Source organism: Tupaia chinensis, unplaced genomic scaffold (genome assembly GCF_000334495.1).
Source record: "Tupaia chinensis unplaced genomic scaffold, TupChi_1.0 Scaffold000346_1, whole genome shotgun sequence".
Taxonomy (NCBI): Eukaryota; Metazoa; Chordata; class Mammalia; order Scandentia; family Tupaiidae; genus Tupaia; species Tupaia belangeri.
In genome coordinates this window covers 4231563-4241607 of record NW_006159840.1, presented here as the reverse complement: position 1 = coordinate 4241607, position 10045 = coordinate 4231563, and positions in this window count along the sequence as shown.

Genomic DNA, 10045 nt, shown 5'->3' with positions numbered 1-10045 from the left:
GGTGAAGTTCTCTACTAAAATCATGTACGTGGTGATGTCCGTGATTTGACTGTTAGGTACTGCGTGCATACTTTGAACAGCTGTATTATGTTACAGAGATGTGCAATGATTAAATGTAAATAAGAGATTCTAAAATTGAAAAAAAAAAAGAAACAAACAAACAAACAAACAAAAACACCTCTATTTACCAAACAGCCAGAAATTCAGTCCCCAGGTGAAAGTTCCCATGTCTTGTTTCTTCCACTTATATTTTTTTCTATATAGTTCAAGACTCTTGCAGTCTAAGTGAATAAGGTAAGACGAGATTAATTAGTGTAGTCTCTTGTCATTGTTTTCAAACAATATTAAGAGCTTAGCAGAGAAAATCATGGCATAGTTTAAGCCAAGCAACATCCTGAGTTAGAGGTGAGCGGATGCTACCAAGGATGGCACCTTGTTGGCATAGAGACCAGAGTGCCCTGCAATCAGATCCGAGTTCACCACCCCCTGGAGTCGCTGCTGTCGGCCCAGGCACCGTCCAGGAGAGAGGGTTGGTCTGTGCAGTATCTGTCTGCTTGGGAGAGAAAGCAGAGGGCGTGGAGCTGATGCCAACCACCCACTGCCCCGTGCCCAGTGCTCCACACGTGCTGGAGAGCAACACCCATCCATGCTGGCCCTGCCCTCTCCTTTCAGCTTACCCAAAACTATCAGTATCCCCTCTCCCTAGAGAAATGCGTCCTCACTGAGCAGAGAGGAGGTAAGCTACCCGAAAGGTCTTGGGAACTAAGAGCCCTGTGCGACCCACAACAATCGAAGTCAAGGCTAAAACAGATTGGAAAGAAATGGCTCCTAAATGAGAAGAGGGAGAGGAAGCTGGAATGCCCACCCCACGCAGAGCAGACAGGGCTCACTGTCCAGGAAACACGTTTGGAACAAAAGGAAGTGGTAAGCTGAGCTACGGCCGTGTCGAGTCGGTGTTTTTCAGGATACAGTGGACGGGTCATTAAGCTGCAGACACTTCTCACGGCTCTGGAGGCTCTCCGGAGCTCACCCAGGAGCGAGGTGCCCATCTGCCTGGCTCCGGGGAGGTCTCTACTCCAGGCTGCAGCCTTCTGCTGTGTCCTCACCTGGCAGACAGGAGGGCTGGTCTTTTCTTACTAGTCCCATCACAGGGACTTTGCTATGGTGACCCCACCTAAACCACCCACCTGCCAAAGGCCCCTCCTGCAGACCTGGAGGACTGGGGCTTCCACACTGGAGCCTGGAGGGGCGTGTCCAGAGCAACTGAGGGATCCTGACTGACAGCAGACTATGACAGCAGAAGGTGTCGTGAGTTTGGAGAGGGCGGTAAACACTGATGACCTCCCCTACTGCCTTCCAGAAGCTTCTGTCTCATGCTTTCTCCTGGTTAGCTGTCCATGTTCAGCTCTGCTCAGCTCCTTCAACTCTGCCCCCAGCCTCAGTGTCCCTTTCTGTCAAATGGACCGCAACAGCATCCACTTCACCACGTGTGGTCACCGTGGGGGTCACATGAAAGGCACTTGTCCGTGTTAACTCAGGCTACAAATGACCCATAAGCACATGAAAAAAAAAATGGTCATGAGAGAAATGCAAATCAAAACCACAATAAATCACCACTTCGCATCATGACAGTGGCTGTAATCAAACAGAGAAACAACACGAATGTAAACAAGGACGTGGGGAAACCCTCGCACGTGGCCAGTGGGAGTGTAAAATGTCACGACCACTTACACCCTTGGAAAAGTCTGACAGGCCTCAGAAACTCACACACTGAAGTGCTATTCTGGTCTTTCCTTTTTCTCTTTTTGTCTTTCTTTTTTTTTTAATTTACTTTATTTATTTTACATTCATTCACTGTCCATAATTACAGCATACAGAATGTGGTTTCCCACCCAGAATGCTCTGCAGCTGGCTTATCAATAAGATTGCTATACGCGTTATCGTCAAATAACTTCCTTTCTTGTTTCTTATATAGTTTGCATTTTCCGCCCTCGATTCCCTACTTCTCACCCTCTGCCACGTCCCACTCTCTTCCACACCATCTCTGGGATCTACAGTTGCTTTTCATGCCTCTTTTTCTCCCCCTACATTTTACTGATGTACAAAAATTTCATAGTTAAATACTCTCGATAGCAAGTTCAGCTGATATGTAAGTATCTGGGAACACATGTCTGACTTTAGGTATTTTCTTACTGCAGTTAATCTTAACTAAATATTGGGGAAAAGTTATTTGATTGAATGAGACTAAGACCCTTCATCAACTCTTCCCAAGGCATCTGATACTTTGTTTAGGGTCCATGTTAATGAAAAGACCCAATGCTCTGTGGACGTGGGGAGTTCCGACAGTATGGCACACTAAAATGAGAAACCCTGAGCTAACATCGCCTTGGAACGAGCTCCCGGCGTCAGCTGCCCTGAGGTCTGGGCATTCCCAGCCTTGCCCACCACTGCGACCACAGGAGCTCCGGGGCCCGGCAGTACTCCCGCCTCGCTAGCCACTCTTGCCCACGTCAGCCTGGTTCTCCCCAAGCCACGCAGCGTCTCTCCCTGCCCCTTCCCCACACCAAGCACTGCGTGAAGACAAAGACCAAGTGCCCCTCGCACTCCTGCTCCTGCCCCTGTGCACATGACTTGCCTGCGGCCGCTCCACACCTATGCCTACTCGGCCCGCAGGGAGGCCGCAGCTACACGAGCCCTGAAGCGTCCCGTCTGCTGTGCTGTGTGAGTGCTCAGAACTCTGTGTTTGTCTCCACAATGCCAGATAGAAAACGCCAGAATTACCCACTCGGCTCCTTAGCCTGAGACATTCCAGACAGTGAATTTGGACAGACCTGGGCACCAACTCCAGCTCCCTCATTTCATGCCTTTGCCACTTGGACAAGTTACCCCATCCTTCAGATCTTAAGTGCCCGGTACTGGGGTAAGAAGGGTGCTGGGGGGTGAGCTGGGACCCAGGGGGTAGCAGCCGGCCCCACTCCCAGTGAAGCAGGACCTCTGTGTCCTGGCCAAGCTGCCAGTCCCCTTGCTGTGCCACACTAGGACCAGACAGACAGGCTTCAGCCGATTCCCATGTCACCCCCACACAACTGGCCGCCCTGCTGTCAGCTGGGCTTCGATGGTTGGATATTTTTGTACTGACCTGGCTTCCCCCCTAGTTTGATGGTTCCCTAAAAGAGACCAAAAAAAAAAAAAGAATAGATGTTTTCGAAAGGTGAAAATTCTAATCAAGGGAGTGGTGACAGCACATTTTTACTTCTGTGAGACTTGACCCTCACTGCCAGCCAACATCCTAGAAAAGCGAAAGCCCCAAGCTGCCCCGTGCCTGCCTCTGACCCCAAGGGCCACGGCCATTGCTCTCTTCTGCAGCACAAGGACAGCCCCCGCCATGGAGCCAGGAAATGCTGAGACTCGTCTCTGCTCCTTTAAAAAACATGCTGTACGTGAAAAGCACTAAGTGCAAAAATCAATCCTACCTCATGCTTAAATGGAGTAGATTCTAGAGAAGGCGCTAGAATAATGACTGTGTCAGAGAAAATGGTTTATCGTTAGCATCTCGGTAACAGATAAAATTATATTGTTTGAAACTTGACAATTGAGCAGTAGAAAGAAATTAGAAGGGGAAAAAAAGTCCTGTTTCTAATCTCTGCTGCTTTCTGCAAGGAACATACTTCAGATCAGCTCCTCGAGGGCGTCTGCGATGTGCCGGGAGAGAGCGCTCGGGGCAGGCCGGCTGGAGTTCCAGTGAAGTCGAGTGCCGATTAAAAGCCTGCTGCAGGAAGGGGGTTATCCCTGATGTAATGCTTCATAATACGACTTCCGGAAAGTCTGGAAGATGTCAGAACATCTCATCTCATCCCCCTCCCTGACTGCCCATTGTCTGCTCTGCCTGCCCCGGGAGCCCCCAGGAGTAAAACCTCACCTCCCGATGCTGCCCTCCAGGAATTGCCATCCGTGTAACTGCCTGCAGGCTTTGCCTTCAGAGTCCCTCCTAGCAAGAGGAGGAAGCTGAGCGGAGTGTCAGGCCTTGTCATTTTCGACAGAGCGCAGACACCCTGCGGTGATGTCACCAGCCACAGCAGCCCAGAGATGTCAGACACCAGCAGCCCAATTCATCAGGAAGCTGGAACTGTGACAGTCCTTGGACACACGTCGGGAGACACGCAGAGCCCACGTGGATTTGTCAAATGAAGAAAAATAAAGGCTGGAGGGCCATTTCCATGGATACACCAATGGGCTTTGCGTGGGGAAGGAAGAGGAGTCCTGATTTTAGATGGACCTGAGACCGAACGTGGCCAGATAGAACCCAGAGCTCACTCCCGACTGCCTGCCTACTCTCCACGTTCGCGTTGGTCCAGCTGGGGCTCTGTGAAGCTCTCTCATGGCAAGGTCAGGATATTTTTCGAAACCATAAATCAGATCAAAGCTTATTTAATTAAGTATTGTTTTAACTCTAAAATATTATGTACCCGATCAGCTGGTGGCATGGGAGTTAAGGCAGGCCGGGTCCCACATGGGGTGATTTGAGTCCCAGACCTGCTGGCACGAGAAACACATCAGGCACATGTGTGCACAGACCCGAATCCCAAAAGGAGGGAGAAAGAGGAAAAGAGATTGCAGCATGACCTTCTCACATGACTGGTGCCTTCTCACTTTCTCTGTCTCTCTCCAGCCAGCACACAGGCCCTCTGGCAAATTTAAAATAATTTTTAAATGTCATGCATTTGAGATGGCAAGAATGGGTTCAGTTAAGCAAATGTCTACAGACCACCCGCACGGTATGTGACGCTTCCCAGGAGCTAGCTGTGGGGAAAAGCGAGGTTAACGAACGCACCCTTCGTGTCTTCAAGACCCTGAAATGCTGTCATAATAACAGACAAAGGCAGAGCACCCAGAAGGAGAGCACACAGTGTTTGTTTCAAGGTACGAAGAAAGGATAACACCGTGGGGAGAAGGCGACTGAGAAGGGCTCCCTGACAGAAGCTCAAACACTAATTCCAAAAACAGAAACAGGAACCGACTAGTGAAGTCCAGCCAGAGGAAACAGCACCAATGAAGGCCCGGTCGCTGGAAAGCGCAGGTTTAACGGGCATCGTCCACCCAGTGATGGCTGACTCGGCGTTACCGAGGACCTGGCGCATGTCAGGCGTGCTCCAGGTGCTGCGGTGAGCAGCGAGCCAAACACCCCTGGACCATGAAGACGGGTCGCAGACACATTAACCTGCAGAAGCGCCGAGAGGTGAAGTCAGACAGGGTAGAGGGCCGGGAGTGGCTCAGTAGCTGCTTGGACAAGGGCCTGTGTTCTCAGGGAGTGATGTTCAGGCTGAGAGCTCTGTACCTGCAAGGGAAGAGTCTCGCCAGCCCAAGACAAACTGATCTTGCATGTTTGCAGAGGCCAACACAGCTGGGACCTTCAAGGGGAGGGGACAGTCACGCGAGGCAAGACTAGAGGAAGAAGCAGCAATATGGAGCTGAGTAAGCCAAGGCGAGGCGTTTGGTTCCCCTGGGTGAGCTGACAGACCCGCAGAGGTTCTAAGCAGGAGCCAACATGACTGCTCCATGCCTTTGGAAGTGTTGCTGGGTGCTGGGTGGTGATGGCAGGGTGAAAGCAGGGGGGCCCCATCACCCCCAGAAAAGAAGCCTGTTCCATTACTGGGGCAAGAGATGATGATGACTTACATGGGCAAGGTCATGCGGAGAACAGAGAGAAGCGAATAGACTGAGGGTATCCATTGCTGCTTGGCCAACAGAAGCACCTGCGATGGGATGGTTTATGGAGACAGAGTTTACTCGGTTCATGACTTGGAGGTCCAAGGACCAGAGACCAGCTTCTGGTGAGGCTACAACATGCAGAAGGCAGGGGTTTGAGCAGAGCAGTTTCTGAGTCTCATTCCTTCGTAAATACCCAGCAGACACTACCAGCACAGCCTGACCTAATGGTATTGCTACACCCGAGGCCCACCCTGGGACGTGAAGAGATGAGGTCCCAACCTGGGCATCCAAGTTGAAAAACGTGACATTTTGGGAGACAAATCATTATCCAGGCTATAACAGAGGGTGGTCCCAGAGTTAGAACTGGTAACACCTGCTGGTGGTCTTGAATTGAGCCCCAAAGAAAGGAGAAGAATGAAAGAGAAAGTCAAGATTTTTGCCTGAAGTAAATGATGGGTCCAGTTTCTGAGCAGACCCCTATGTGATGGTAACTGGAGCAAGAAAATTCTGTTTTGACCAAATTAAGTTCCGCAGCAGCATCAGAATGGATGCTGCTTACTCTAACGAATGCTGACTGCATTACAGACGTAGAGATCACACGCGCACATGTGGACCAGAGGCCCAGACAGTGGCAAGCCAAAGCCTGTGTGTGCCCTCGTCGCCTTTACCCTGAAGCCCTGCAGCAAGACGAGGCCGATCATTCCAGTTAGGGCTGAGACCAGCTCACACCCGACCCACCCAACACCACAGAACTGCGTGCAGCCTAGGTGCCTGGAAGACGTCTCAGACCCTCAAACACGTACGAAGTGCACTCGGAACTGTGTCAGCCAAGGTCCAACCCACAGCGACAAACTTCAGTGAACTCAGGACTGTCCACGGACTCTCCTGGAGGGGTCCTTGGCTGAGCGGGCATAGAGTCGGAACTGCCCAAGCTTGTCCTCCTCTGAATACAGATTCATAAACTCAGCAAGAGGCCCACTCTTAATCCATACGAAAAAGTTACTGAGTATCGGGTAGGCAGAGCACTGAACATTCATTAGATAATCTCATCATTGAGATTATGAGACACAGAATTTCTATGATCCCATCTTCTATATGGGGAGCTGGGGCTCAGAGAGATTATCAAATGAGCCCAAGGGACCAGCAGTTGGCGTAATGCCTATGTCGCTGGACTCCCATGTAGTCAACCGCAGTTCAAGTCCTGGACCCAGTGGTTTAAACTCACGCCAGGTGCATGTGCATGTGTGCCCAAGATCCCAAGAGGAGAATGGAAGAGAAGGGATTGCAGCATGGCCATCTCCCCGGGGGATGATTTCTTGCTTACTGTCTCTCTGTCTCTCTCTGTCTTTCTGGTGAGTGCTGTGTACTATAGCAAAAACCTCTAAAAAAGAAAGAAAGAAAGAAAGGAAGAAAGAAAGAAAGAAAGGAAGAAAGAAAGAAAGAAAGGAAGAAAGAAAGAAAGAAAGGAAGAAAGAAAGAAAGAAAGGAAGAAAGAAAGAAAGAAAGGAAGAAAGAAAGAAAGAAAGGAAGAAAGAAAGAAAGAAAGGAAGAAAGAAAGAAAGAAAGGAAGAAAGAAAGAAAGAAAGGAAGAAAGAAAAAGAAAAGAAGAAAAGAAAAGAAAAGAAAAAGAAAGAGAAATGAGCCCAAGGTCACACAGCTGGTAGATAAGAGCTGAGCTTTTAATGCAAGTAACCTGGGTTCTGAGTCCCCACACACACTGCTCGCCGTAGCAGGTTTCTAACACCATCGGTGTGCAGGCTGTGTGACCACAGCGTGAGGGCATACCCGGAGTGTCTGATGAATGCCAACGTCTATTAAACTTCTGAGATAAGGTGTCAGGAGACAGGAGGGAGGAAATTTTCAGGCGACTTCTGATACTATCTGTCCCTCAATTCTGCTACCATGTCCCTCCAGGCAAGGGAATAGCAGAACCGCCTCATCAGAAGGAACTGCATGTCTTCGTGAGTCTTCAGGCCCTGATGGCTCCTGGAGAAGGAGGCCCCAGAGAAGGCAGGGAAGTGTCAGGTGACACTGGAACTTGGACACGGAGCCACCTTTCTGTGCAGGGTGAGTGGGACACTGATCCCTGCCCTCACTGTCTTCCTGTGCCAGCCAGAAGTCATTGGGGAAAACCCTTTGAACTCTGGGTTTTCAGTGTATCCGTGCTTAATTACAGTCCACAGAGCCGGGGCCGGGAGGGGAGCCTCCCTCCTTACCCCTTCAGGGAGGATTCAGTCCCAGACTAGTGCTCACAGTACAAGAAAAGTCATAAATAATCCTTCTCTCTCTCTCTCCCCCCCCCCTTGTTTTTAATCAAATGAGTTAAATAGAAAGATATCGAGCCATTCTGAAGTCATAATGTTTTTCTTGGACCAGTCCCATATCCTAGTTAAAGGAACCAGGTCCCACATGGTCCTGGCAGTTTAGAAAATGCAGCAGACATGGATGTATGCATGCCCCGAATTCTAATAAGGTGGCGGAGAAGGGATGGCAGCATTACCACACCCCATTGGAGAAGGGTGCTTTCTCTCTCTCTCTCTCCCCATTTCTCTGTCTCTCTAGACCAAGTACACATGCCCTCTGGCACTTAAAGAAGAGGAAAATAAAACCTCTGTTCTCTTTTCAGCATTGTAAGTGTTCGTTTTGGGGAACAGATGTCATACACTCTAGTCATCGACCCCCAAGTCACAGGATGCCCCTGTGTCATTTACCAGTGTCGTTTTTTAGCTGTAACCTTGTAACATGTCACCAAAGACACTATCGCCAAAGGATCTCCGATTATGTGACATTTGCACACCTCCACCTCCCGATCAGATGTGATGTTTGTGAAGACCCCCCCACGGCACCTGCAGCAGGCTTCCACACGTGTGTGAAGCGTTAAGCAGAACACCCTTACAGTGACTGCAAAAAGACACCCTAGCAAACACCCAGGACTCTACATAAGGAAACCAGTCAGCTCCCACTCGGCCAACCCCGAGTACCTGAGCACACATCTAAACTTTGGTCACCCACCTGCAAGGAGTATGTATGATCCCATCTCTTCCTGCCTGCCCACCAAGTTTCTTTTAAGTCAAAGGAACTATTATCTTTGATGGCTTTAAAATGCATATGTCCTCAGAATCTCTAACCTGTCATGAAAATCGCACAGTTAAGCAGTTGGCATGTGTCCAGACCTGAACCTGGGAGGCAAAACCTCCCTGGCATGGCCCGCTGACCACCTCCTGGCCCTGCAGTTACACCAAGCCCTGACGCCAGGCTCCTGGTTCCCACAAGTCCCTTCACACCTTGGCGGGCTCTCTGCCACACGTGCCTTCCGGGAAGGGGAGGTCACCACCAGCTCATTATCAAGACTCAAGGAGGCCCAAAGGGCAGAGCGGCAGCACATGCCCGGTGCACCGATGGAAGAGTAAGGCAGAAATAACCCGAATTGTCCCGCGCTAAGGGGATGAGTCAGAGGAGGCTCCAGGAATAGACTCCAGCTCCCCGTCTCCCGTTACTATCCAGCAACGGCACCGGGCGGCTTCTGTGAAGGCAAAGTGACCTCACACGGTTCTGAGCCCAGAATGTTTGTCCTGAATGCTTTTCCAACTCCTCTGTAATACGCTGACCTTTACATCCAGGTTTTAAATTTGAAAACAAACTCGGTTGTCCGAATCCCACTTACAATGTGAGTTTAAGAATCTGGAACTCCTCTGGAGCTACTAGGTGTGAACGTGGTCCAAAAGGCCAGCGGCGACAGAGGCCACCTGGGAGGCCAGTGGGGCCAGTCTGCCAGGGAGGCCACTGTGGGGCCAGTCTGCAAGGCCACAGAAGGGCCCACAGCTCGGCCACTTGCCAGACACAGCAGTAGTCACCTGAGGACTGGCAGTGGACAGGTTGGGGTCCATAAGAAAGGGAGGGAAGAAGGAAAGACGAGAGAAAAGAGGAAAGGGGAAGAGAGCAAGGAGACTCCCCCTCGTCATTACAGATCAGTCGATGAAAGTCGATGTTTGGTGGAAGATTAGAACTTATTCCAAACAGGGGTTCTGTTGCAAATGCACACCCGGAAACGTGACAGTAAGCGAGGGACAGAATCCTGTCGGGCCTGCTCCAGCACTAGCTCTGACAACAGGCTTCAAGGGCCACACTGCTTTCATGCTTCAGGAAGAATGTTAATTTTGGGGGAACCAGCAGTTAGCGTAATGGCTATGTTGCTGGACTCACACGTAGTCGACCGCGGTTCGCGTCCCGGACCCAGTGGCTTAAAACTCACGCCGGGCGCATGTGCGTGCGTGCCCAAGATCCCGAGAGGAGAATGGAGGAGAAGGGATTGCGGCATGACCATCCCCCCTGGGGG